This window comes from Canis lupus, chromosome 26 (genome assembly GCF_048164855.1).
Source record: "Canis lupus baileyi chromosome 26, mCanLup2.hap1, whole genome shotgun sequence".
NCBI lineage: Eukaryota > Metazoa > Chordata > Mammalia > Carnivora > Canidae > Canis > Canis lupus.
In genome coordinates, this window is record NC_132863.1 from 19,028,320 (window position 1) to 19,054,435 (window position 26,116).

The following is a 26,116-nucleotide window of genomic DNA, read 5'->3' on the forward strand; positions in this document are numbered from 1 at the left end:
TCTCTTTCTCTCTCTCAATGTGTCTCTCATAAGTAAATAAAATCTTAAAAAACAAACAAAGACTGTCACAAGAGACTGTATAATAATAAAGGGGACAAACCGATAATAAGATATAACAATTGTAAATATTTATGCACCCAACATGGGACCACCCAAATACATAAAATAGTTAATAACAAATATAAAGGAACTAATAATAATGCAATAATAGTAGGGGACTTTAATGCCCACCTACATCAATGAACATATAGTCCATACAGATAACCAACAAGGAAATAATGGCTTTGAATGACATACTGGACAAGATGGATTTAACAGATATATTCAGAATATCCCATCCTAAAACAGCAGAATACATTCTTTTCAAATGCACATAGGACATTCTCCAGAATAGATCACCTGTTAAACCACAAAACTGGCCTCAACAAATTCGGAAAGATCAAAATCATACCATGCATCTTTTCTGACCACAACGCTATGAAACTTGAAGTCAATCACAAGAAAAAAATCTGGAAAGACTACACATACCTGGAGGTTAAGTAATATGCTGTGAAACAATGAATGGGTTAACTAAGAAATCAAAGAGGAAATTAAAAAATACATGAAAACAAATGAAAATGAAAACACAACGGTACAAAGTCTTTGGGATACAGCAACAACTGTTCTAAAGAGGGAAGTTTATAGCAAGCAAGACAGAGCTACTTCAAGAAGCAAGAAAAATATCAAATAAACCTGACCTTACACCTGAAGGATCTAGAAAAAGAACAACAAACAAAACCTAAAACCAGCAGAAGGAAGGAAATAATAAATATTAGAGCAGAAATAAATAATAAAGAAACTAAAAAACAACAACAACAAAAAAACAACAACAGTAGAATAGATCAATGAAACTAGGATCTGGTTCTTTGAAGAAAATCAATCATTTTGACAAACCAGACTTATCAAGAAAAAAAGAGAAAGGACCCAAATAAATAAAATCACAAATGAGAGAAGAGGAATAACAGCCAACACCACAAATATACAAACAATTAGAAGAGAATATTATGAAAAACTATATGCCAACAAATTGGACAGCCTAGAAGAAATGGATAAATTTCTAGAAACATATAAGCTACCAAAACTGAAACAGGAATAAATAAGAAATTTAAACAGACTGACTATCAGCAAAGAAATTGAATCTATAATAAAAAAAAATGCCAACAAACAAAATCTGGGGCAAGATGACTTCACAGGTGAGTTTTACCAAACATTTAGGGAAGAGTTAATACCTATTCTTAAACTATTCCAAAAAAATAGAAAAGGAAAGAAAACCTCCAAATTCATTTTATGAGGCCAGAATTACCCTGACACCAAAACCAGATAAAGACACCGTAAAAACCAGAACTACAAAAAACAAAAACAAAAACAAAAAAACATAAAAACAGAAAAACAACAACAACAACAACAAAAAACCAGAACTACAGGCCAATATCTCTGATGAACATAGATGCAAAAATCCTCTACCAAGCACTAGCAAACAGAATCCAACAACACATTAAAAAAAAATCATTCACGTGATCAAATGGGATTTATTCCTGAGTTGCAAGTGTGGTTCAATATTCACAAATCAGCCAACATGATACATCACATCAGTAAGAGAAAGAATAGGAACTATATGATCATATGTTGGTGAGAATGTGGAGAAAAAGGGACCCTCCTGCACTGTTGGTGGGAATGCAAACTAGTGCAACCAATGTGGAAACAGTCTGGAGGTTCCTCAAAAAGTTAAAAATAAAACTGTCATAAGATCCACTAGTCACACCACTGGGTATTTATTTACCCAAAAGATACAAAAACAGAAACTGAAGGGGACACACGCACCCCTGTGTTTATAGCAGCATTGTTTACAATAGCTAAGATAGGGAAGCAGACTAAGTGTCCATTGATTGATGAATGGATAAGGAAGATGTGGTATGTATGTGTATTTATATATATATATATATAATATATATAATTAAATATATAAAACATTTTTTATACAATAAAATATTGTTCAGCTGTAAAAAAAAGAATGTATCTTGCCATTTGCAACAACATGGATGGTGCTAGAGAGTAGAATGTCAAGTAAAATAAGTCAGAGAAAGACAAGTATCATATGATTTCGCTCATATGTGGAATTTAAGAAACAAATGAGCAAAGGGGGAAATAGAGACAAACCAAGAAACAGACTCTTAACTTCAGAGAACAGATTGATAGTCCCCAGAGGGGAGGTGGGTGGGAAGATGGGTGAAAAGATGAAAAAAAAAACAAAAAAACCCAGCAGCATTTATAAAGAAAGCAAATTTCCCCTTGAGTTCTCTTCTCCTATCTCTGCTAACACAAACATGATTTGTTTATGCTATAATTACCCTTGAGGTTATTCTCAAGTACATTGTGAATGGACCTTGCTTTTGATAGGTTCCTGAAAATTTGCCTGTAATTTGATTTGGGGAACAAAAGTGTAAAAACACGTCAAAAAGATATGAACTTTTCAAACACTCATTTTGTAAGGCAAGTCACTCCCTCATGCATTTGGAGATCCATATTCTCAGATGTTGGTTTGCACAGCACATCTGCAAGCACCATTCACGTCATAGTGGTCCCCGCAGCTAGACCAGTCTTCAGCAGCCCTGCCTTTGTGCCTTCTCCCTTAGCTGGAATCTTCTCTTTTTCCTTTGAGTATTTCCAGCCAGATTCAGCTTCCAGGCCTGCTGCACTGACCACATGTGCTTTTCCTGAAAGCCCATGGCATGATTTCCAGTGGTGCCTTGTTCATTAATATTCTAAGTCTGCACCATCAGACCCTAGCCCAGATTATATTCTCTCTCTTGGTTTCAGAAACTTCGTGTACTTGTCCTGTGCTATTTTTTTGAGAGGCATATACAGATTTTAACTGTTTTAGTTTTCTGATGGACTGTTATTTCTTTGAATGGTGCTTTATGCTAAGACAGAACTGAGACCAGGGTTGGCTTTATGTCAGTTGTAATTTTCAGGCAGGGAGCTAGGCATGAGTGATAGGCGGATGGACCTTAGACGTCCTGACAAGGAGCCTCAACTGAGGGACCACCCAACCCCACCCATTTAGCAGTCAGTCTGTGGTCACAACATCCAGGCAGAGGAAGAGTTAAATTTCTTGTGTTTGCTGCACTTTTGCAGAAAGCAGTCCCTTGTCCTCATCTGAACTGTGTCTCTAGAATAGAAATAATCTTGAGATATCTTGAAGGCATCTTGGGAAAGGATATGGGTAGTTGGCTAATTATTCCATAATCCAGGCCAAACACACTCAGATATTGCAACCCTAGGACCCACCTAAAAGAAAAAATTGATATAAGCCCTCGCCCTGGAGTTTTTGTGGCCTTTGTATCTCTTGACTGGCCCACTTCTCTTTTGGAGTGTACTTCGGGAAAACTTGGCTCACTTCACTTCTGTTTTGCTGTCCTGTAATTCTTTCCTTTTCCATCTCACTCTTGCTAACACAATTGCTTGCTTGGGGCAACCCTGGAAAATGCCAGAAAATTCTTAAGCAGTGACATTTGAAACACACACACACACGTAAACAGATCATGGCATGATGTGGAAGCAAAATTGAAGTGCAAAATAAATAATCTGATTGTAAAAATGCTTGGAGGTTTTGTCAAAACTCATACTCAAGAGGGTTTGTTCTTTTTTTCCATTGAATAAAGTAAAAAGGACCAACCAGGATTGGAAATGCTGCCATTTGAAGCGATCTGAAGAACTACTCTGACCAGTCTGATTTATACTTGTTCCTTTTTTGTTTCTGAGTTTTCTGCTAGGGGAGAAGAATCTTGAGTGGAAAAATGTGGAGTGAGCCCGGGAGGGCTCAGAGGTCCAAAGTTAAAGGGGGAGTCAGCAACCCTCATGTGCATTAAAGGCAGTCAGGTCTCCAGACCTACTTAAATTATATCTTGGGGAGGTAGAAATGAGTGCAGGGGAATGTTGTCATCCCTGTGGCTCAAATCCAATTCTAAACATCCGTCTTCTTGGCAATGGTCTGTCTGAGATGACAGGAGGCCTCGCTTAACCCTCTCGTGCAAAGAATATAAGATGCTCGCGACCATTCCAGATGTTGAGAATTTATGTTTATTTCCACAAGTCTTAAAGACTTTGTGGATGGAGGTGATGATGCTGGAATACTACGACACATGGTTTACTCTGTGGCCAGTACCTCTGGGTGATACAGTCTTAGAGAACAAGGAAAGCAGCCCACTCAGCATGGCTCCAGCAAAGGTGGTTTGTTATAATGAAACAGTAGATGAGAACAGCCACACAGGAGGTACCTGGGCCTCAGGCAGCAGCATTTAAAACATCTAGCAAGCCCCGGGAGCTCCCCTCTGCTTACTAGGTGGGATGCTGTTCCGTTCCTGGATCCTTTAGTAAAGATAATTAGATCTTCTAAATCAATCAGTTCCCCCCTTTTCCTTTTTTATGATCATAAATATGTATTAAAATTTTCTTGCGAAAGCAATGTTCTCAAAATATCATATGTACAAAAACTAGAATTTTGTATAGAAAATGTAGGTATACAGAAAATAAAACTGTTAATAATTCTACCCCTTTCATATTACTTTTAGTGTACATATAATTTTTACTTACACAAATACAATCATAATTTTTACTGGTAACCCACCTTTCCCTTCTCACCCCATTATGCGGGGCGCCTGGGTGACTCAATCAGTTAAGCAACCAGCTCTTGGTTTCCCATCATGACCTCATGATCTCCAGGTGGTGAGATAAAGCCTTGCATTGGGCTCTGTAACTCAGCATGATGTCTGCTTCAGATTCTCTCTCCCCCTCCCTCCAGCTCATGTGTTCTTTCTATCTCCAATAAATAAATACAATCCTGAAAAACAAAGAAACCCAATATAGGATGCAGTACCATTTTTGCATAGCACTCTATTATATTGCTGGGAAGAACATCCTTGCAGCTAAGTAAGTTGCCAGGGATAGATCCTGCGGAAAGGATAAGCACATTTTTAAGCTTCTGAAGCATGCAGCCAGAGTAGTTGTACCACTTTACACTCGTAGAAAAGGGGGTTCTAAATTCCCCAGCATGGTATTACATTTTTCCCCCAATGATTGCCAATTTGATAAGTGAAAATGGCATTTAATTGTTTTAATTAAGGATGAAAGCTTGTTGATTGCTGCAACATTAAGATGTGGAATCTTGGCTTTTGCAAAGAGCCTCAAGGGACAAAGTAAAGAGGACACATTTCCTAACAAACTTCTAAATTATTGCCTATTGGTTTCTTGGTCTCTTTTTCTTATTTGTATGAGGAACCCAGCTACTGCTATTACTGATTTTACATCCTGTGTTTCTGGTAATCCTTGTGAATATTGTATTCAGCCTGGAATAGTCTAGATATTTTCCCTTCTAAATGAGCCGGAGAGTTATATGGAATTATGATAGAAAGCAGAATGGAAACTATAGAAATTCCAGAGTTATTTTTCTGATCAGAACTCTGTTAGAGACTGTCTTCTTTCTCTTTGAAATTCCTTTTCCTTTTTGTGAAATACACTTTGCCCGTGTAATGTTTCCTTCTTCAATGTGGTCTTTATTTGTAAGAAACTCGGTGTGTATCCGGTATGGAAATTCTGTTGCACAATTTTCTCAATTTCTGCTCCATCTCTTTTTCCTTTAAAGAATAGAGACTAAGAAATTAGAAAGAGAAGGAAATCTACATTCTTATTAGTATTTTTCTCCTTTCTTAGACTTTGGTCCTGAAACAGTGGTATGGAAGGATTCTTACGCATGCTGCCTTTCCGTTTATTGGCCAGCATTGTTCTATTCCTTCCCAGAAATGATAATATTTGTGGAATTTGTAAATGTAAATTGTATGTGGCAAAAACACAAGATTATTCAGATAAGAAATAATTTTCCTGTGTGACCCTCTGATGACCATCATAAGAGGGATCCACTTGGAATTTTTTCTTTTATTCTTATATTTTTTGTGTTATTTTTCTAATGATGTTGCTGGATTTATTTTGATTGGTCCACATCCTCTCCTAGCTTTTCTTCTCCCAGAGACACACATTGGCAAGAAGGTCTGGAGGTGGTCAGGGAGGCAGTTTTTGCTCAGGAATTGAATTAATTTGGCCCACGTAGCCCTCAAGGTCTTTTCCAATCTTCACAAAGAACAAGTACATAGTAAAAGTGAATCCTAAAATTCATGACAGAACAAAAAATATATGTGCAGAAGATGACAATTTCGGACATGACTTCGTAAAACAAATCCTCAGATCAAAATATCAGCTTTAACTGTGGTGTTTACAGCTGCATGTTCCATCTGGTAGCTATAAGCCACATGACATTTAAATGAGTACAAATTAAATAAAACTAAAATTCAGTTCCTCCATCACACCTGCCACACATTGTAAATGTTCAGTAGCTCCATGTGGCTCATTCTGGTTGAGTAACTTTTACTCTTGAGGGAAATGCAAATAGAAAGTCTCCAAAAGTTATATGCATTTATGGCTATTGCCCAACACTTGTAAATCTAGACTTTTATTCAGGAATCACTTTCAGCAACCTCCAGTGGAGGAGGAATATAATTCTCCAACCCATTGATGCTGGGCTTGTTCATGTAAATTATTCTAGCCAATGTTTCTATTAGTGGATACGGTATGTCTAGAGACTTGAAATGTGCTTGTCTTCTTGCTCTCCCGTCTCTGTCGCAAGAAGAGCCTGCCTCATATATCACAGTTCTTGGTCCAAAGGGGATGAAACACTTTTGGACTTTACTGCAGGTAAGATCTGAACCTGTTAAAAACTCAGCCTGCCAGTCCAATCTCAGCTGATGTGCAACTCTATGAGTAAAAATATATATAGTGTTGGGTGCCACTGAGCTTTGGGTGGTTTGTTATGCAGCATTATTGTTGATACACTAACTGATATCATGCTACTCGCTCATCTTTTTTATATAAATCGTTCTCCCTGCTTTGCATATTCTCCCCATCTTTGCCCACCTGGAGAAATTCTTAGTATACTTCCAGTTCCATATTCAAATATCACATCTGCCATAAAGTCTTCCTGGATTTGTTTTCCTCCTCCATATAAATATAGGAAAATATTCTGTTTTCTGTTTCTAGTGCAACATGCATGTGTATATATCTTCATTTGTTCACCTGTCCCCAACATACCCCCGCCTGCCAGGCACTACACAGGATAATGGAGATGCAAACAAAATGTCGCCAGTGTCTTCAAATACCTAGTAAACTTAAAAAAAAAAATACTTTTAGTACAGCATTTTTATCATACCGTGTTATAAGTTTTTTCTTTTTCATTCTGTACTCCACAAAGATAAGGATCATATTTATTCCTCTCCAATCCTTGGGAATGCAGTGGCCAACTTAATAAATTCTGAATTATTTTGCTTATAATTTGACTTCCCATTTTGACCAAAATATGCATACTAGTTTATGCAATCAAATAATTGCGCAGTATTTTTGAGGAGATGAGCAGATCTCCAGCTTCTTTTTTTTTTTAGAAGCAAATACTTTCATCTCCTTTAGATATTATGTTTGGTATTATCTCTGTATTCCCAATAACATGCTTCCATTGCCACTCCTTGATTTTTCAATTGTAAATATTACCTCTGACATCCTATTATAGAAAATGAAAATTTATGTCTCCTTGCCTTTCCAATCTCCCACATTCAGCCTTACTCTTCCTGTCCTCACCCCATCATTCCAGGAGAGATATATTGTAATTTTACATAGATCAATTTTTTGAAGTGCCGTGATCTGAAAATTTTACTCACAAAGGAGCCATGTACTAAACTATGATTATTTTTCCTTTCCTATCCAACTATTTGTCTTCCTAGAGTTAATAATTATGCATTATTTGCTAAATATTTCTTGTATTACCATGAATCCAGCCCCAAACTCTTCTCCAGTTCTTTAAATCTCTCAGTGCATTCAGATGCATCTGGAACGCATAATTTCCTTTTTCCTGAAAAAGACTCTCCCAAAGTTTTCTCATGGCTTCTGTCTGCACAGCCGTCATCCTGAATCTTCCTCTTCCACCATCCTGAGGATTACCTTAGCCTCTCCCATGGTTGATCTCCTCTTTTGGGTGACCCTTGTCTTTCTCTTCCTTGATTTACTTTCTCATTGTGGTGGAATACACTATAAAGACAAATAAAAATTAAAAATAGAGGTTTAAAAGCTTTATTTAGAAGATAAAGGCTTAGAACAGCCCTGGTGGCTCAGTGGTTTAGTGCTGCCTTCAGCCCAGGGTGTGATCCCGGGGTCCTGGGATCAAGTTCCATATCAGGCTCCCTGCATGGAGCCTGCTTCTCCCTCTGTCTGTGTCTCTGCCTCTCTCTCTCTGTCATGAATAAATAAATAAATAAATAAATAAATAAATAAATAAATAAATAAATAAAATCTAAAAAAAAAAAGATAAAGACTTAAAAGGTGAAATAGATAAAGAGGATTAAGAATACATTTTTTTTTTTTTTTTGAGAGAGAATGAGAGCCTGTGAGCAGTGAAGGGAGGGCCAGAGGGAGAGGGAGAGAGAAAATCTTACCTTAAGTGGGCTCCTGCCCTGAAGATGTGGGACTTGATCTCATGACCTTGAAATCATGACCAGAATGGAAATCAACAGTTGGACCCTTAAATGACTGAGTCACCCAGGTGCCCCAAGAATACACTTATCTTGAAGAGCACTGAGAAATGTATACAATTGTTGAGTATTATACACCTGAAACTGACATAGCACTGTATGTTAACTATACTTGAATAAAAAATAAATTAAAAATAAAGGCTTAATTCTCCTTGTTGAAAGTAAAAGAATTCCTCCTTTCACTTTTCTTGGAGCATTTACCTTAGAAAACTTTAGTTCTTTCTAGGATATGTATGTAAACCTTATCAGAAGGAAAAAAAACCTCTTGCCAGCTTTCTGACCCAGGAATGTCTCTTATCAAGGATCTAGGAGCCATCTCTTTGAAATGAAACTATCAAGGGAGAGAACATTCCTATCTCCCAGTTTCTGTGGGAGGGGACGACCCTCATTCCAAGTTGTAAAAAGACTTCCTGTCACAAAGATAGAACAAGTTTGTTTTTCCTTTGGATAAAGCTAATTATAATTAGCAAACATAAACAACCAGTCCAATTACCGGGTGAATTTAGGAAAAACTATGTGTGACAAATTAGTCCTCTTCCTTGAGGACTAATTATTGTTTATCTTGAAACCATGCATATAATGGCTCCCATCTCTTTGGCTAAATAAAAGGGCAAGTTTTTTTTCTGTTTTTGTAGTCTCTCAGCAGATTGACTGTGATGTGCATCACATTCTGTTTAAAGTTTATTCAGTATTACTTTTGTGGAGAGGGTTTCCTAGAAGATTTTTGTTTTTGTTTTTGTTTTTTTTAGAAGATTTTTGTTTTTTATTTTTTTATTTTCATTATTATTTTTTAAGATTAAAAAATTTTTTTAAAGATTTTATTTATTTATTTATTCATAGAGATGCAGAGAGAGAGAGAGAGAGAGGCAGAGACACAGGCAGAGGGAGAAGCAAGCTCCATGCAGAGAGCCTGACTGTGGGACTCCATCCCAGGACTCCAGGATCATGCCCTGGGCTGCAGGCAGCGCCAAACTGCTGCGCCACCGGGGCTGCCCAAGATTCTGTTTTTAATTATATTTCCCCAACTGCATTCACTAGTGGTTTCCTAACATAGAGGATCTTGGAGGTAAATGTTTTGAGTTATTGTATTTCTGAAAATGTCTGTATTCCAACCTCAAATTTGATTCTTAGTTTCATTGGATATAGAATTTTAGGTTGACTATATTTTTCCTTTAGACTTTTGGTAGGCATTACTTCCTTGTTTCTGGCTTCCAGTGTTGCTTTTGAGAAGTCTGAATCCATTCTGATTCCTGGCCTCCTGTGGGTGCCCTGTTCTCCTCTCCGGACACTTGTAGGATATTCATTCTCTTTGTCTCCAGTGTTCTTAAATTCCACAATGATGTGCTTTGGGGTGAGTCAGTTTTTTTTTTTTTTTTTTTTTTGTGCTGAGTATTCATGGTCTGGAAATTCACATTATTTAGTTCTGGAAAATCTGCTTAAATTGTTTATTTGATGATTTCTTCCCCTCGTTTCTCTGTCCTTTTTTATAGAGTACTATTCATCAGACACTGGGTCTGCTAAGCTGGTTTTTTCTTATTTTTCTCCTATGCTTTCCATTTCTTTGTGTTTTTCACTCTTCTTTCTGGAGGCTTCCTCAACTTTTATCTTTCACTGCTTCAATTTCGTGACTCATGAGGTCTTGTTGCCATGATTTTACTTCCTAAGTATTCTTTTTGTTCTCTGGACCAATGTTGTTCATGGTATCCTGTTATCATTTCACAGGTAATATTTCTTCTCTTATCCCCTAAGGATATGAATGATAATATTAGTTTAACATAGTTTCTCTCCCACTGATTGTTTTGTGTCTGTGTTGGATTTGCCTTTCATGGTAGATGCCTTCCTAAGACATCTTGCTGTCTGCACACATTTAAGAGTGAACACTTAGCAGCTGACTGGAAGCTCTGAATGGGAAAGTGGGGCTTGTTGGCTTCAGATGTCTGAGTCTTTGCTCTGGACACCTTTCTGCTTCCTGTTCGGATGGGAGCTGGCATCCTGAGAACTGCATGGGCAGCAAGGCTGAGTGAAGGCTGTGTCAGCATCCAGAATGCCCACCTTCATATGATTCCTTTGTTTTCAGTGTGGCAACCCTGCTTTCTATGGGGTTTGGAATCTCCTCACCCGACCTCTAGTCAGTCTCTTCAGGAATTAAGGGTCCGGTCATCTGTAGGGGAGGGTAGAAGTCTAGTGACCTGGCTGAACAGAATTGGGGTGATCTGAGGATCTGATCACTTGTTAGAATTTCGACCAATCTTTTTTGCCTTAGGCTTTTTCTGCATCACCGCTTCCAGAGAGACCAGGTGTCACCAATTTCTCAGACTTTTGAGCATTCATAGGTGCCATTTGGGTAGGCTTACCACTTACCCCATTGCAAGCTTGGGACTTGGCTTCCTTGGGTTGTTATTTGTATTATTTATTTCTCACCCACCTGCTTTGGAAACTAGCAAAAATGTCATTTTGGGGTCTTCTCTCTCATTCTGCCTGTGTTTGCCCATCTGTGCTTCCAAGCTGCTGTTGTTACCTGGACACAATGATCACTCTGTCCTCCTCAAGAAAAGCTCTTCCCTTGGATTCTGGAGTCCCACATTCCTAGTCTCTCCTCTCCCTCTCTTGCTGCCTCTGCTTCCCTACTGTTGGGGTATGGGGACGAGTGCCCCAGGACTACAGCTGAAGTCTCTGTTTGCTTCCAGTCATCTCATCTAGACCCATGGTTTTAAACAATATCCCTTTGCTGGTGACACCCAAATTCACATCTCTAGTGATGGCTTCTTCCTGTCTGAGTAGATACTAGAAGGAAACGAGAGGCAAGCCCCCCAGGCACCTGGGAAATCTGTGTTGCCGGCACAGGAGCAGCAGGTGCCGGTGCTGGAGGTGAGGTTTGTTTCATGTACTGAGCAGCAGCCAGAGCGGCCTTTGGCAGGGAGGACGTATAGTGTGGTGTATGCCTCTGGGTGACACCATAGCTGCTGAGTGGAGAATGCATTAAGGAAGCAAACATAAGGGACGCCTGGGTGGCTCAGCGGTTGGGTATCTGCTTTCGGCTCAGTGTGTGATTCTGGAGTCCTGGGATCGAGTCCCACATGGGGCTACATGCATAGAGCCTGCTTCTCCCTTTGTCTGTGTTTCTGCCTCTCTCTCTCTCTCTTTGTGTCTCTCATGAATAAATAAGTAAAATCTTTAAAAAAAAAAAAAAGAAGAAGCAAACATAAGTCCAGATGTTTATAGTCAGAAAGTATAAACTAAAATCCCATAAACTATGGGATTACATGAGCCTTGAACCTCCTAAATTTCCCAATTGCAGAGAATATGCCATATATCTGACACAGTGACACTACAATACAGCTTGTAAGGCAGAATTTCTTTGAAATCCTTTGTGATAAGAGAGACATTTATACAACCCATAGTTGGGGCACCTGAGTAGCTCAGTGGTTGAGGGTCTGCTTTCAGCTCAGGGTGTGATCCCATCTTGGGATGGAGCCCCATGCGGGGACCCTGCTTCTCCCTCTATGTCTCAGCCTCTCTCTGTGTCTCTAATGAATAAATATATAAAATCTTAAAAAAAAAACTGTTGGAGAGATGAAGTTATGTCATAAAATTGGGTGTAGATCTGAAGTATGTGTCTGGAAAGTTTCACTTCTATGGTGATGGGAGATGTCTTTTGATATAATGAAGTGATCCTTCTGGCAGGGATGAGGGGCTGGGATGAGCAGCGTAGGGGCTCTGTGGAGGGGGAAGAGCAGCTGTGGCTCTTTCTCCTTTCTTCAAAGAGCTGCTCCTTTATACAGGGATACTTTTCCTCTCTAGATGCTGCAGATCTGTTCGCAGCCTTGCTGCAGAGGGGAGCCTTCACCTGTGGCCATTTTCCAAGGAGGCACAGATGGGGCACAGGAGGTGGCCTGAAAGTGATATCTTTCTCCCTGACGTGTAAGTTCTCATAAAATTATTGTGCAGGAAGAGAGGCTTTGAGAAGCTCCTCATTGCCTGAGGCTCCTTTCTCCATCTTCCACGTGGTTTATAACTCAAGCTGTAGACAAGATCTTTGGACTGCCATTGCTGGGGAAGCCCCAGCTGGGGTGCTATAGAATCTCTGGCCCTGGTTTCCTGTCACATAAATAATGCCCAGTTTTGAGGTAAACTGCCCAAAGAACAACTCTGGACCCTGGCTTCTTCTGAGTTCCAGGAGGTCCCCTGCATTCTGGCTCCCACCTGTGAATTCTGAGGAGGTGTGGGATTTTCCTCTTCATATGGGGGCTCCCCAGCTCTCTCACACAATCCCTCCCATCTTTTCTGCTTGGTCCCTTAGTAGTCTTGGAGCAACACCATCTGCCAGAAAGGAAATCATTAAGAACTTGGGTTTCGGGATCCCTGGGTGGCGCAGCGGTTTGGCGCCTGCCTTTGGCCCAGGGCACGATCCTGGAGACCCGGGATCGAATCCTACGTCGGGCTCCCTGCATGGAGCCTGCTTCTCCCTCTGCCTGTGTCTCTGCCTCTCTGTCTCTCTCTCTCTGTGTGACTATCATGAATAAATAAATAAAATCTTTAAAAAAAAAAAAAAAAAAAAAAAAAGAACTTGGGTTTCATATTTGAAATTCAAACCCAGCAGAGAAGCCTTTAAGGCACAGATTTCTTGTGAGTGGCCCAGGGGGTGATGGTGAGTGAAGTCAAGAAGTGGGAGAGAGGGATCCCTGGGTGGCTCAGCAGTTTGGTGCCTGCCTTTGGCCCAGGGCACCATCCTGGAGTCCTGGGATCGAGTCCCGCCTTGGGCTCCCGGCATGGAGCCTGCTTCTCCCTCTGCCTGTGTCTCTGCCTGTCTGTCTCTCTCTCCTCTCTCTCTCTCTCCCTCTCTCTCTCTCTCTCTCCGTCTATTATGAATAAATAAATAAATAAATCTTAAAAAAAAAAGAAGTGGGAGGGAGAAGAAAATGAAAGAGGAAATGCTTTGGGATTTTTTTACAGAGCACGATTAGGCAGGGTCAGAGAATCAGTTCTCTAGATGAAAAATGACGAATTAGTCAAACTTAAATTGGAATCGGAAACTCTTTTCACCACCAAAGCTCCAAGTTTCCAGAGTTTGGGCTGAGAAGTTCGAGGGGAACCTGCAGCAGTAGCAGCCACCTCCTACTGGCCCGTGCTACAGGAGCACAGATGGTGAAAACAATGAAATCTGGTGCCAGGGAAGGATCTATGAACTCAATGCAATGGGCATGACAAAGCCAGGCTAGAGGAAATGGGAGTCAAGAGAGTGATGCCTACCAGGTTCAGTCTGCAAAGAACCGGACTAAAGGAGTGTATTTTATGGCCTTGCTACTCAAACTGTGGACCGTAGACCAGCAAAATCAGCATCACCCCGTTGCTGGTTAGAAATGTGGAATCACAGGCCCATTCAGGCCATATCAACATGTGCATTTTAGCCAGATCCCCAGATGGCTTGTCTGCACATTGAAGTTTCTCAAGTGTCTTAAGTGTTCCAAATGAAGTGTTGTGGAGTACTCAGAAGGGAGCCCGGGCCAATCTCCATAAGTTCCCGAAGGACTTAATTTGGAAGAGTCTGTATGTTACTACATTAAACAATAGCTGACCATGGAGATCTAAGGGACACTCGAGCAGAGAGTTCAGGATGTGGTGCTGGCAACCTGTATTGGGACAGACCTCAGAGTTTGGACCAGACACTCCTCAGTTTCTGCTCCAGCGTAATAAATAATTACTATAGTAACTGATCTTATGCTTCTATACTATAACCCTCCTTGTTCATGTCTATTTGTGCTAGTGTTTCTCTTGGACAAATTCTTCTAAGTGGGCACATTTAAGATATTGTCAAATTTCGCAACAAAAAAGTTCATCCATTTATCCATTTGTGTTCTTACTAACGGTGTGGAGAATACAGGTTTTCTACCTTCTTGCCAATATTACTTATCAATCTTAAATTCTGGCATCTGGAAACACACAAAAAGTATAATTAGTAATTTAAATTTACATTCTTGGAGGGTTGAACTTCTTTTCATGTTTAGTGGTCATTTGTATTTTTCCCCCATAATTAATCTGTTCATATACTTTCCTAATTTTTTAATGAGTTATTTTCCTCATAATTGATTTGTTCCTACATTTTGTATATTAACAAGTTATTTTTGGCCTCTTCTCTGTATTGCAGATATCTTGTTAAGATTTCATTTAAGGAAATACAGACATATCTGTAGAGTGTTTAGAAATGTAAAATTGTTATGTAGTCATACTTATTTATCATGTCCTTTGTGACTTCTAGGATTCATGTGGGTGTTTAGGAAAGCTTTCTCTGTTCCTTGTTTGTAGAAAATGTACACCGATGAAAATAGTGCTTTTGTCCACACTTTAAAAATTGAAATCTTTGCTTCATGTAAAATAAATTTGGATTAAAAGAAAAAGAGTTAAGAATTCACTCTGTTTTCTCCAAATGGTTAACAGATCATCCTTACAGGTTTTCTCATATAACAGATTTTCCTCATTGCTTTGAAGTGCCACCTTTAAATAATGTACTGAATCCTCATTAACTCAATAAACTTGAGTTTATTTCTGTACTTTGTATTCATCAGTCTGCCAATTCCATGCTGTTTTCTTCTAAACAATTAATATTGTAGCTTTGCAGCATATTTTAATATCAGGAGGGCTGGCCCACCTATATGGCCCTTCTTCTCATTTCTTCCCCAAGGATTTCCTTGGCTCTTCTCATGTATATTCTTCTAGGCAATAATAATAATAGAGCTGACAGTTACATACCTACTCTGTGCCAGGTGCTGTTATACTTTGTATGTGTTAATTAATTTAATGTTTTATTATAAGAACTTTTCCATTTTGCATGTGAAGAAACAGGCATAGAGCTAATGAGTAACTTGCCTACATTTTCACAGTGGAACTCAGAATCATTATCTTGCTGTTTTGATTGGGATTGCATTTTAGACAGTTTGTATTGGAAGGATCAACTTTTTTTTTCACCATGTTACATTTTCCCGCAATAAGCAGAGATAATAATAATGTTAGGAGTTAGCTGGACAGTTAGGTAGTTTGGGCTAGGGTCCCCAACAAGGAAATATGGAGTCAGGACAGCTAAAGTAAAAACAGCACTGACATCCTGTTTTTCAGTTTAGAAAGGACTACACTGACATTCTGCTTTGCAGCCTTTGCAGAAGTGACTTCTGCAAAATGTCCTAAAATAAGGCAAATTAACTACAAAAGCATTTGTCAATATCATGGGCAAGAAGCAGTTAAGACATAAGCCCCCAGATGTTAGCAAAAAAAGAACATCAGCACGTAGACAGATATGTGACTAAAGTCCTGATTGCAGGACTCAACACCCCAATTGCTTAAGAAGGTTCTGCAAAGACCTAATAAAAACCTCTAAGACACTCTGGGGGCAACTCACTCAGGACTTCCTCTCCGGGAACTTCATACTCTTGCTCAATAAACTTTGCTTTGCTGCCTGCCACTCTTCATCTGATCTACCTCTTAATTCTTTGAAGTGGTGTGACCAAGAACCTGGGCACTAAGGGGTTACCAAGTTTTGTAACTATAACACCTGCTTTATCAGGTTACTGGGAGGATTACCAGCGACAACTCCCAGTAGAGCCTTATAGGGACCTACACTATAATTACAAAATGTTGGTTATTATTATTATTATTGATGCTATTATTTATTCAAATCATTTATGCTTCTTTGATTTTTTTATAGTTACTTTTATATGGATCATGTACATTTCTTTTTTAAAAATATTTTTTTTATTTATTTGAGAGAATGAGAGCATGAGCAAGGGAGAGGGGCAGAGGGAGAAGTAGAAGTAGACTCCCTGCTGAGCAGGGAGCCCCACTGTGGAGCTTGATCCCAGAACCCTAGGATCATGACCTAAGTGGAAGGCAGTTGCTTAACCAACTGAGCCATCCAGATTCCCTGATCATGTACATTTCTAATCAAGAATATGTCCATATATATCATTTGCAAATACCTTCTCTCATTCAATAGGTTGCTTTTTTGTTTTGTTGGTTTCTTTCACTGTGCAAAAGGTTTTTAGTTTGATGTAGTCCCAAGAGTTCCTTCTTGCTTTTGTTTCTCTTGCCTCAGGAGACAAATCCAAAAAATATTGCCAAGGCCCATGTCCAAGAGATGAGTGCCTAGGTTTTCTTTTAGGAGTTTTATGGTTTCAGGTCTCATATTTAAGTCCTTACTCCCTTTTGAGTCTATTCTTGTGTATGGTAGAAGAAAGTGGTCCAGTTTTATTCTTTTGCATGTAGCTGTCCAGTTTTCCCAACACCACTTATTGAACAGACTGTCTTTTCCCCATTGTATATGCTTGTGTCCTTTGTCTTAGTTTGACTATATAACCACAGGCTTATGGTATTTACACCTATCATGGAGTTATTGTGTATGTAATGTATAGAATTGTCAAGTCACTATGCTGTACATTTAAAAGTAATATAACATTGTATGTCAACTATACTTCAAAAAAAAAGTATGTTCTTATAAATTATATTTGTTTTTATAACTATCATGATTGCAATATTTCTTCATTTTCTTTTTAACTGGTTTCTGTTTAATTATAGAAAAGCCTTGGGTTTTTTTTTAAGATTTTATTTATTTATTCGGGAGGGGGCATGGGCAGAGAGGGAGGAGGAGCAGTGGGCGAGAGAGAAGCAGACTCCTCGCTGAGCAGGGAGCCCGATGTGGAGCTCCATCCCAGAACCCTGAGGTCATGACCTCAGCGGAAGGCAGAAGCTTAACTGACTGAGCCACCCAGGTGCACTAAGCCTTTGTTTTTTGTATGTTAATTTCATAAACTGTCACTTTACTAAGTTTTCCGATTGTTTCTAAAAAATGTTTCAGTTGATGCTTTCAAATTTCAAGAATACAATCTTAGCATCCACAAATTATGACACTAGGGGCTCCTTCTCTGTGGACTGTGCTTTTCATTCTCTTCTTTAATTGGATTGAGTCAGGCTTTTAGAACCATGGTGAATAAAGAACAATAGCTATCCTTGCTTTTTCCCATATCTAACTGGGGCAGCTTCCAGGATGGTATCATTAAGCTTGGTGCTATGGGTCATTTGGTGGAAAATACCCATCTTCTACCATTTTACTAAAGATTAAAAAAACATGAATGAATATTGGATTTCATCAAATACTATTTTGTTGTTTGTTTTATTTATCAACATATGACTTAAAATAAATTTCCAAACACAAAACCATTGAACAAATAACATGCTATTGTTTGAATGACTGCTGGATTTCATTTGCTAATATTTAACTGTTGGAAGTGTGTTTCAATATTCCTATGAGTGCCTGGGGTGCAGATTTCTTTTTTTGTTCTGGTCTTGGCAAGTTTCAGAGTAGGGATTTTGCTGCAAGAAACTAATTAGCAAGAGAAAGGAATGAATTCACTCTTGGAGGTGACAGGGTTGGCATTTCTTTGTTGGTAAATCTTGGACAACTTTCCACACTTTCTTGGTTCTTGGTCTGCTTTCAATCATTGGTTCTTCTTCAATCTTAGTTCTTATTTTGTATTTTTGTGCTTCCTCTCTCTCGTTTTGGATGATTCTGTTAACTAGGAGATTTGTGTGTGTGTGTGTGTTTGGTAACTAACTGGACTTACTTTTGGTTCTTTTTTCAAATGAATTTCAAGCTTTTACCATTTTAATTACTTTCTCTTGATTTTTTTTTTTGTCAGACTCTTACATTGATGCCTAACTTATTTTTATGCTTTCTGTTAGAAATGAAAGCATTATGTATAGTCTGCAAATTTTGGTATGTAACAGTTTTATTTTCTAGGTAATCTGAGAAAGAAAAGTTCTTTTCTTTCCTGAGGTATTACTCACATACTTTATAATTCACTGATTTTGTGTAGTTTCAGTGAACTTTGTATGTGATCCTGTAAATGCCACCACCAAGATTTAGAGGAGACCATAACTCTAAGAAATTTTCCTGGGCACTTTGCACTGGATTCTCTTCCTTTTCTGAACCCCAGGTGACCACTGATCTATCACTACAGTTTTGATTTTCCTACATGGTTGAAATCATGTAGCAGCTACTTTTTTTTTTTTTTTTTTTTTTTACTTCTTTCACTTACCACACTGTTTCTGAGATTTATCCATGTAGCTATGTTGATATTTCATTCCTTTATGCTACACAGTGCTGAGAATGTATAAAATCTGGGAGTTGGGAGCCCAAGAGGTTTCTGTTTTTGTTTTTTAAAAGATTTTATTTATTCATGAGAGATACACAAAGAGAGGCAGAGACATAGGCAGAGGGAGAAGCAGGCTCCCTGGAGGGGACCCCGGGGCAGGACTCAGTCCCAGGACCCTGGGATCATGCCCTGAGCTACACACATGAGCTGAAGGCAGATGCTCCACCACTGAGCCACCCAGGCATCTCTCCCAAGAGAGATTTTGGCTGTGAAAAGAAGTGTCTTACTTAACAAAAATTGCATTAGGTTCTTTGCTGTGTAGGGTGTGGTGCAAGCTCCCTTCCGTCTTCCCCCAAAGTCTTCACTATGATCTATTACTTGCCAAAGCTCTGCAGAGAGCATTTGGTTCTTGGTGAATCAACAAAGTACTGAGTCTAGCTTTGAAGTGGGTATTGGGGGGAAGACAGGTAGTTCCTGGACAACAGCACACTAAATTTTTTCCCTACACTTTACTCTGTTGTTGTACTTTCTTTGTTTTACCTTTTGTCCTCTCCCTCTTCATTATTTTGAAAAACGAAAGTCTGATTTTACTTCCACTGGTGGTTGTTTATATACTTTTAAATATCTTTGTTTTAAATTTTTTTTTTTAAAGATTTTATTCATTTACTTTGAGAGACACACACAGAAAGAGAGAGATTTAAGATATTTTAAAACAGGGGCAGCCTGGGTGTCCCAGTGGTTTGCTCCACCTTCGGGCCGGGGCGTGATCCTGGAGACCCGGGATCGAGTCCCACATCGGGCTTCCTGCATGGAGCTTGCTTCTCCCTCTGCCTGTGTCTCTGCCTTTCTGTGTCTCTCATGAATAAATAAATAAAATCTTAAAAAAAACAACAGAAGAATGTGTTGTTGCCCTCTGTGACAATGACATGAGCAATCTTATCATCCACATTCCCCTTGACCCTTCAATTTTACTTTTTTTTTGAGATTTATTTATTTATTTATTATTTATTTATTTTGAGAGAGAGAGAACACGCAAGGGGCAGAAGGAGAGGAGGAGAGATAATCCTTAAGGAGACTCCTTGCTTTTTTTATTTTTTATTTTATTTTATTTTATTTTTATTATTATTATTTAGGAGACTCCTGTTGAGTGCAGAGATGACAAAGGCTCGAAGGGCTCGATTCCCAGGATGCTGAGATCATGACCTGAGCCTAAATCAAGAGTTGGACACTCAACCGACTGAACCACCTAGGCACCCCAATATGACTTTCCTTGCTGCCATATTATTGAACTTAACTTTGGCACTGAACTATTATTATTGATTACTTATTTTGACATTTTGGGGAATTGTAGCAGTTAAATTGTTTCCAGAGGAGAAACACAGAAGAGATATTTTTTAAAGATTTCATTTATTCATGAGAGACACAGAGAGAGAGAGAGAGAGAGAGAGAGAGGCAGAGACGTAGGCAGAGGGAGAAGCAGATTCCCACGGGGAGTCCGATGAGGGGCTTGATCCCAGGTCCCTGGGATCACGACCTGAGCCAAAGGCAGATGCTCAACCACTGAGACACCCAGGTGTCCCACAGAAGAGATTTTAAGAGACTTTTATGTATAACTCCAGACTTTTTCCTTTGGTGAGTTATTTGGTTCATCATTATTATATCTTTAAGTTTTCTGGGAAGTTTTTGGGGTGATAGCACCTTTAATTCTTCTGTAATTAAGGATGCCATTCTGCTGCTTTTACTTGCAAACAGAATCTGTAGCTGGGTGTGGTATTCTTGGTCATATCTTACTCCTTCAAATCTCTGAAAATAGGACCTTAATCATTTTGGGGCCAGAGCCCCCAGAAAGTTGCACCAAAAGTAACACTGATAAGGAGAGGGAGAAAGTTGGCCACTGGGGCTAGCACAATTCCCACTGGTTCCTTATCAATGGTGTATGCAATAACATGTTAGAAAAAAAGAAGCAAGCAGGAAAGCCACCTGTCCACTAGCTACTCTCTCTAAATGAGCCCCCATGTCAGTGACCTTCTCTCCCATGAAAAGCCTTATAGGAACATGTAGTGGTCATCTCTCAGATGAATATACTGTCTGCCTTTTCTCCCCCTCTGGAATGTGCTCACGCATTGGGCAGACTGGAGAGAGGGGCCTACAGGTCTTCACTCTGCAAACACACTCTGCAAAACACTCTGCATACATTGGAGAGACCTTTGGGGTGGGGTTATGACTATGCCTTGGTTTCTCCTTAGATGGAGTTTTCTTCTCCATTTTTTATTCTCTTTGTGAATTTTCTTGAATTTCAGAGAGGATATAGGTGTACATTCTGACAGCCATCTTTCTGGAAGTTTTTTTCTATTTTTTCAATTGCCATCATTATATCCCTTTAAAAAATTTCTGATTTCATATATTTATTTCTTTTCATGATTTTACTTGAGTGGGAGAGCCTAAGATTTGCCTTTGTGTTTCCCACCCCCAAGAACAGGGAACAGCGAATTTACTGAAAGCCAGTTCATTTACTGAAGGATCATTTCATCAAATGATAAATTCAGTCTTTTAAAAACATTTCTGCTATGGATGGAATGTTCATGTCCGCCAAATTCATATATGTTGAAGCCTTAACCTCCAATGTGATGGTAGAGGCAGGGCCTTTGGGAGATAGTTTAGATGCTGTCTTGAGAGTGGGACCTCATGGTAGCTCAGCCCTTTAAGAAGAGATAAGAGAAGAGAAGAGAAGAGAAGAGAAGAGAAGAGAAGAGAAGAGAAGAGAAGAGAAGATCTCTCTCTTCAAGAGCAGCCACCAAGAAAAGGCCATGTGACCATACAGCAAGAAAGCAGCCATCTGCAACCCACAAAGAGAGCTCTCACTAGAACCCAGCCATAATGGCACCCTGATCTCTGACTTCCAGCTTCCAGAACTGTGAAAAAATGAATTTCTGTTAAGCCACTCAGTTTATAGTATTTTGTTACAGTGGCCTAAGCTGACTAAATATCTATTTACTAAAATCTTGTTCTAAGAGACATATGTTTTTTAAAGTATATCTGATGAGTAGAAATATATTCTATTTTTTCTGTATTCATTAGATCATACGAATTCAACAATATTTATTGATCACTATTCTTAATTCTAAGGATACAACAGTGAACAAAACAGATAAAGTTCCTATCCTTTGGGGATTGCAGTCTAGAATTAAAACGGTGGGGAAATTCTTCTCTCTAGGATGACATTTGAGTGGTGACCTGAAAAATGTGAGAGAGATGGGCCATGTGGTAATCTAGGGGAAGATTGCACAGGGCCTAGGAAAGAGGAAGAGCCCTGAACAGGAAGGTTCTAGGCTGGAGGGGAAGCAAGATGTCTATATGGCTGAAGTGCAGGATCCACAGGGAGTGTTAGGAGATGGGGAGAGAGGGGGAAAGGAACCACAGAGGGGTGCTACTTTATAGGTGTTGATTGGGAGGCATTCATGGGAGAAATTAATTTGAAGGACGTGAAAGAAGAGTATTCCAGCAGAGAGAACAGCAAGTACAAAGACCCTGAGGTAGCAGCCTGCCTTATATTTCTGAAGAATAACATAGATACCACTGAGTCAAGGTGGAGTCAAAGATGAGGTCAAAGATAAAGGGTAAGGGAGAGGGTTGGGAAGGGTTACAGGAACCAGAGCATGCAGAACTACTATAAGGATTTTGGCTTTCACTCTGAAGGAGACAGGAAACTATTGAGGATTTTGAGCAGAGGAGACACATGATATGACTTGTGTTTTATGACTGCTGTGTGGTGAACAGGCTGGAGGGGTAAGGTGAGAAAAGATGGCAACCAAAACTGAGGTGAAGGTGGTAGAGGAAGACAGAAGTTGTAGAATTGTGGGTATAACTTTAAAGTAGAACCAATAGGAGTCACAGAGGCAGTAGATTTAGTGTTAAAGAAAAAAGTGAGTCAAGGATGACCGCAGGAGTTTTGTCCTGACACTTGGGGAAGAACATTGCTGCCATTTTCTAATATGGAGACACTGAGGGAGAAGCAGGCTTGGGGGCCATCAGGGTGATGATTTGGGAGTTCAGGTTTGGACGTGTTACACTTGAAATGCCCATTGGAGAGGCACTTGAGTGGTTCAGTCAGTTAAACATCTGACTTGTGATTTTGACTCGTCATGATCTCAGGGTTTTGAGATCGAGCCCCAAGTTGGGCTCTGTGCCCAGAGCGGAGTCTGCTTGTGAGTCTCTCTCTCTCCCTCTGCTACTCCCCTCACACTCATGCTTTCTCCCTCTCTCTCTAAAATAAATAATCTTAAAAAAAATGCTCATTAGACAAGCAGACAGAGATGTCCAGTGAGCAGGTGGAGGTCCACATCTGGAGTTCAAAAGAGAGATCCAGTCTGGATATGTAAATGCAGAAGTTGTCAGCATGTAGATAGATGATATTTATAGATATAAGACTGGATGAGGCCACCAAAGGAGTGAGTGTCTGGGAATTGAGTCTTGGAGAAGATTGGGTTCAAGGAGATGAGGAGAAGGAAAAACCAAAGGGAGATCTCTCAAAGCCAAGGGAAAATAGTGTTTCAGGAAACAGGAAGGGGTCAGCTGTGCCAAATGCCACTGAGAAGTAGAGTGAATGAGGTCTGAGAAATGGCTGTTTGCTTTGACAACATGGCCTTGACCGAGGATACCTGGATAAACCCTGATAACAGCTGTTGGGAAGACAGGTAAGGACCAAACTATGGGAGCAGGCTCATTAGAGAGGAGGGGATGAGCTAGAGATGCAGGGTGAATGTCTTCCGAGGCGTTTCCTTGTAGAGGAGAGCAGAGGAGGGGGCAGTAGCTGGGGAAGGGGATAGATGTGGGGTCTAGGGAAGATTAATTCATCAGCATGTTTGTTCACTGATGGAAATAAAGATGATTCAGAGTTGGGAAACCATTTCTTGGGTGGATCTATCAGTTCACAGATTTTTCATTGTATCAATGAGTTACTTTTTAAATATTTAGTCACCTGTCATTTCAATTCACTTTATGATGTTGTTGAGCTGAGTGCATAGGTAATCTCTCCATTGCTCTCATTTTCACAGTGGGAGTGTTGAAGGTTATGACTTTGCCCTGGAGCATGTCTCCATTCTGTACCTCACCCCCTGCCAAGGATGTTGCAGGACACAAGAACTTCTTCAGCCTGGACTCCAGTCTGAATTCTTGTTGGATGATGTGGGGTCTGTTTTAGTCATAAAGCCTAGTCCTTCCTGATTCTTCTTCTTCTAAATCTCCTCCTCCTCCTCCTCCTCCTCCTCTTTCTTCTTCTTCTTCTTCTTCTTCTTCTTCTTCTTCTTCTTCTTCTTCTTCTTCTTCCTCTTCTTCCTCTTCTTCTTCTTCTTTCTTTTTACTTCTGTGGCTTCCCAGAACCAGAAAATGTACCCAAGCTCTGTTATTCTATGGAACTCAAAACAATAGTGTGCTTTTATAATCCAGAGTTGCTTGTAGTGGCCAAACTATTTAAGCCTCACAGATGAATATGAGTCACTACATTTTTCCCAAAGGGCTTTTGCCTTTTTCAAACTCACCCCGAATGATCTGAGTATTTGGGGGTTTTTTGATTAGGAAAGATGACTAAATCATCTTGTGGCAAATCTTTTATCCCATCAGTAAGCCCTTCGTCTCATTTACCATCTGGAATCTCTGAAATGCTTTATGTTAACTGTGTTTAAGAATTAGATTACACTTCCAGCTCACAGTGTAAATATAACTATGTAAGAAGGTATAGATAAAAAGGCTGCAAGGCTGCAAGGACAGGCATCCCAACATTAATTGTGGTTAAATCTGGGTAGAGTCTGGGTTACTTTTTCCTTCTACATATTTCCCCCCCAGTTTTCAATCTTTGTCATTAATATGTATTAATTTGTTAATTTAAAAAAGTGTCTTAAAAGAATAGAAAATACAAATCCGTGTATAACATATAAATCACAACTAAGTAAAAAATGATATGCACATTAATTAGAACTGTGAAGAAATGTACCAGAAAGTTTTTCTCTGGGTAGTGGTACAATAGATGATTTTTACTCTCTTCCCTTTGCTAATCTGCATTTTCCAAGGATATATTTGAATATTCTTTATACTTTCCATAATGAAAAGTTAGTTGTTTTTTTATAAGGTAAATATAATTCTGCCAGGGTGTCCTAGGTATGGAGCTCACTGATGGTTCCTGCAATAATAGACTAGTTCTTTTAATCAGAATATTCAGATTTATTTTATTCCATCTCAGGACAGTTTCCCTCAACTATGCCTCTGATCACTAGTCCCAGTCTAATTGTTCTCACTTCTCACTGCGGAATATTTTCTAGTCTCAGGTTTTGATCTCAGGTCACTGTATTTTTATATGTCATCTTTTCTCCCTTTTAAATCTCTTTGTTGTTGTTTTTTAAAGATTTTATTTATTTATTTCAGAGAGAGAGAGAGCACGAGTAGGGGGAGGGGCAGAGAGCCTGATGTGGGGCTCGATCCCAGGACCCTGGGATCGTGACCTGAGCAGAAGGCAGATGCTTAACCGGCTAAGCCACTCGGGTGCCCCTCATCTCTTTGTTGTTTTTCTCTTTATTCTGGGAGAGCTTTGCAAATTTATCCTCTGTGCCAGTACCCAAAGGAGAGCAACTGCCATCTGGAAAATGAGATGATGAAAACATCGCACCTGATTAGAAGGGAAATGAGAAACAGACTTGGAACACAGCCTAACTGCAGGATGTAACATACATGAGGGGTTTCAAAGATACTCCAGAATTCTGGTAGTGTGTTATGTTTAGGGGTCTGCTGTGTGAGCTCAAATAATGAGTCTGACCTGTCAGTGTAGCATGGAGGGACAGGCCAACACAAATGTTCTTTTGCAAGGACCCAGGAGCTTTCTGGGGGCCCCATCTGCCTCCTGGGTCAGGGGCCATCTGGAAAAGTGATTCAGAGGACACATCTGCTGGGATCAGCCATGTTACAGAAATGCTAATAAAACTGAAAGGGCTGTTTCCCCAGAATACAACCACCTCTGCTTCTCCTTCCAGGGCTCCCTATAGTTCAGGCATCTCATAACATTCTCCCATTCCTATGATACTATCATCCATTTCACTTCTTTATAAGCACAGAATACATTGTTACTGTTATTGTTTTAAACAGTTGTCTTTTAGGGCAATTAAAAATGAAAACATAAAATATTTTATCTTATTTTTATTCTTTCTCTGATGCTCTTTTTTGTTTTTAATTTTTTTTATGTAGATTCAAGTTTCTGACTTAAATTATTTTCTGCCTCAAGAACTTAATATTTCTTGTTGCAATGAATTGCCCAGTTTTTGTTTGTCT

General features: G+C 39.4%; 1 long non-coding RNA gene across 4 annotated transcripts in view; it reads right to left on the reverse strand.

Moving 5' to 3' along the window:
- LOC140618154 (uncharacterized) overlaps positions 1–26,116 on the reverse strand; it is a 27,869-nt gene continuing 1,753 nt past the window's right edge. Inside the window, exons 2-4 of one of the 4 annotated variants that reach the window (XR_012018360.1) lie at positions 7,903–8,163; positions 4,667–4,879; positions 1–3,208 (exon numbers count right to left, since the gene is read on the reverse strand). This is a non-coding gene — a long non-coding RNA (uncharacterized lncRNA). Of the gene's footprint in view, positions 3,517–4,666; positions 4,880–5,570; positions 7,253–7,902; positions 8,164–26,116 lie in introns of those variants that run through there. The other 3 variants (XR_012018357.1, XR_012018359.1, XR_012018358.1) reach the window with 3 other exon arrangements.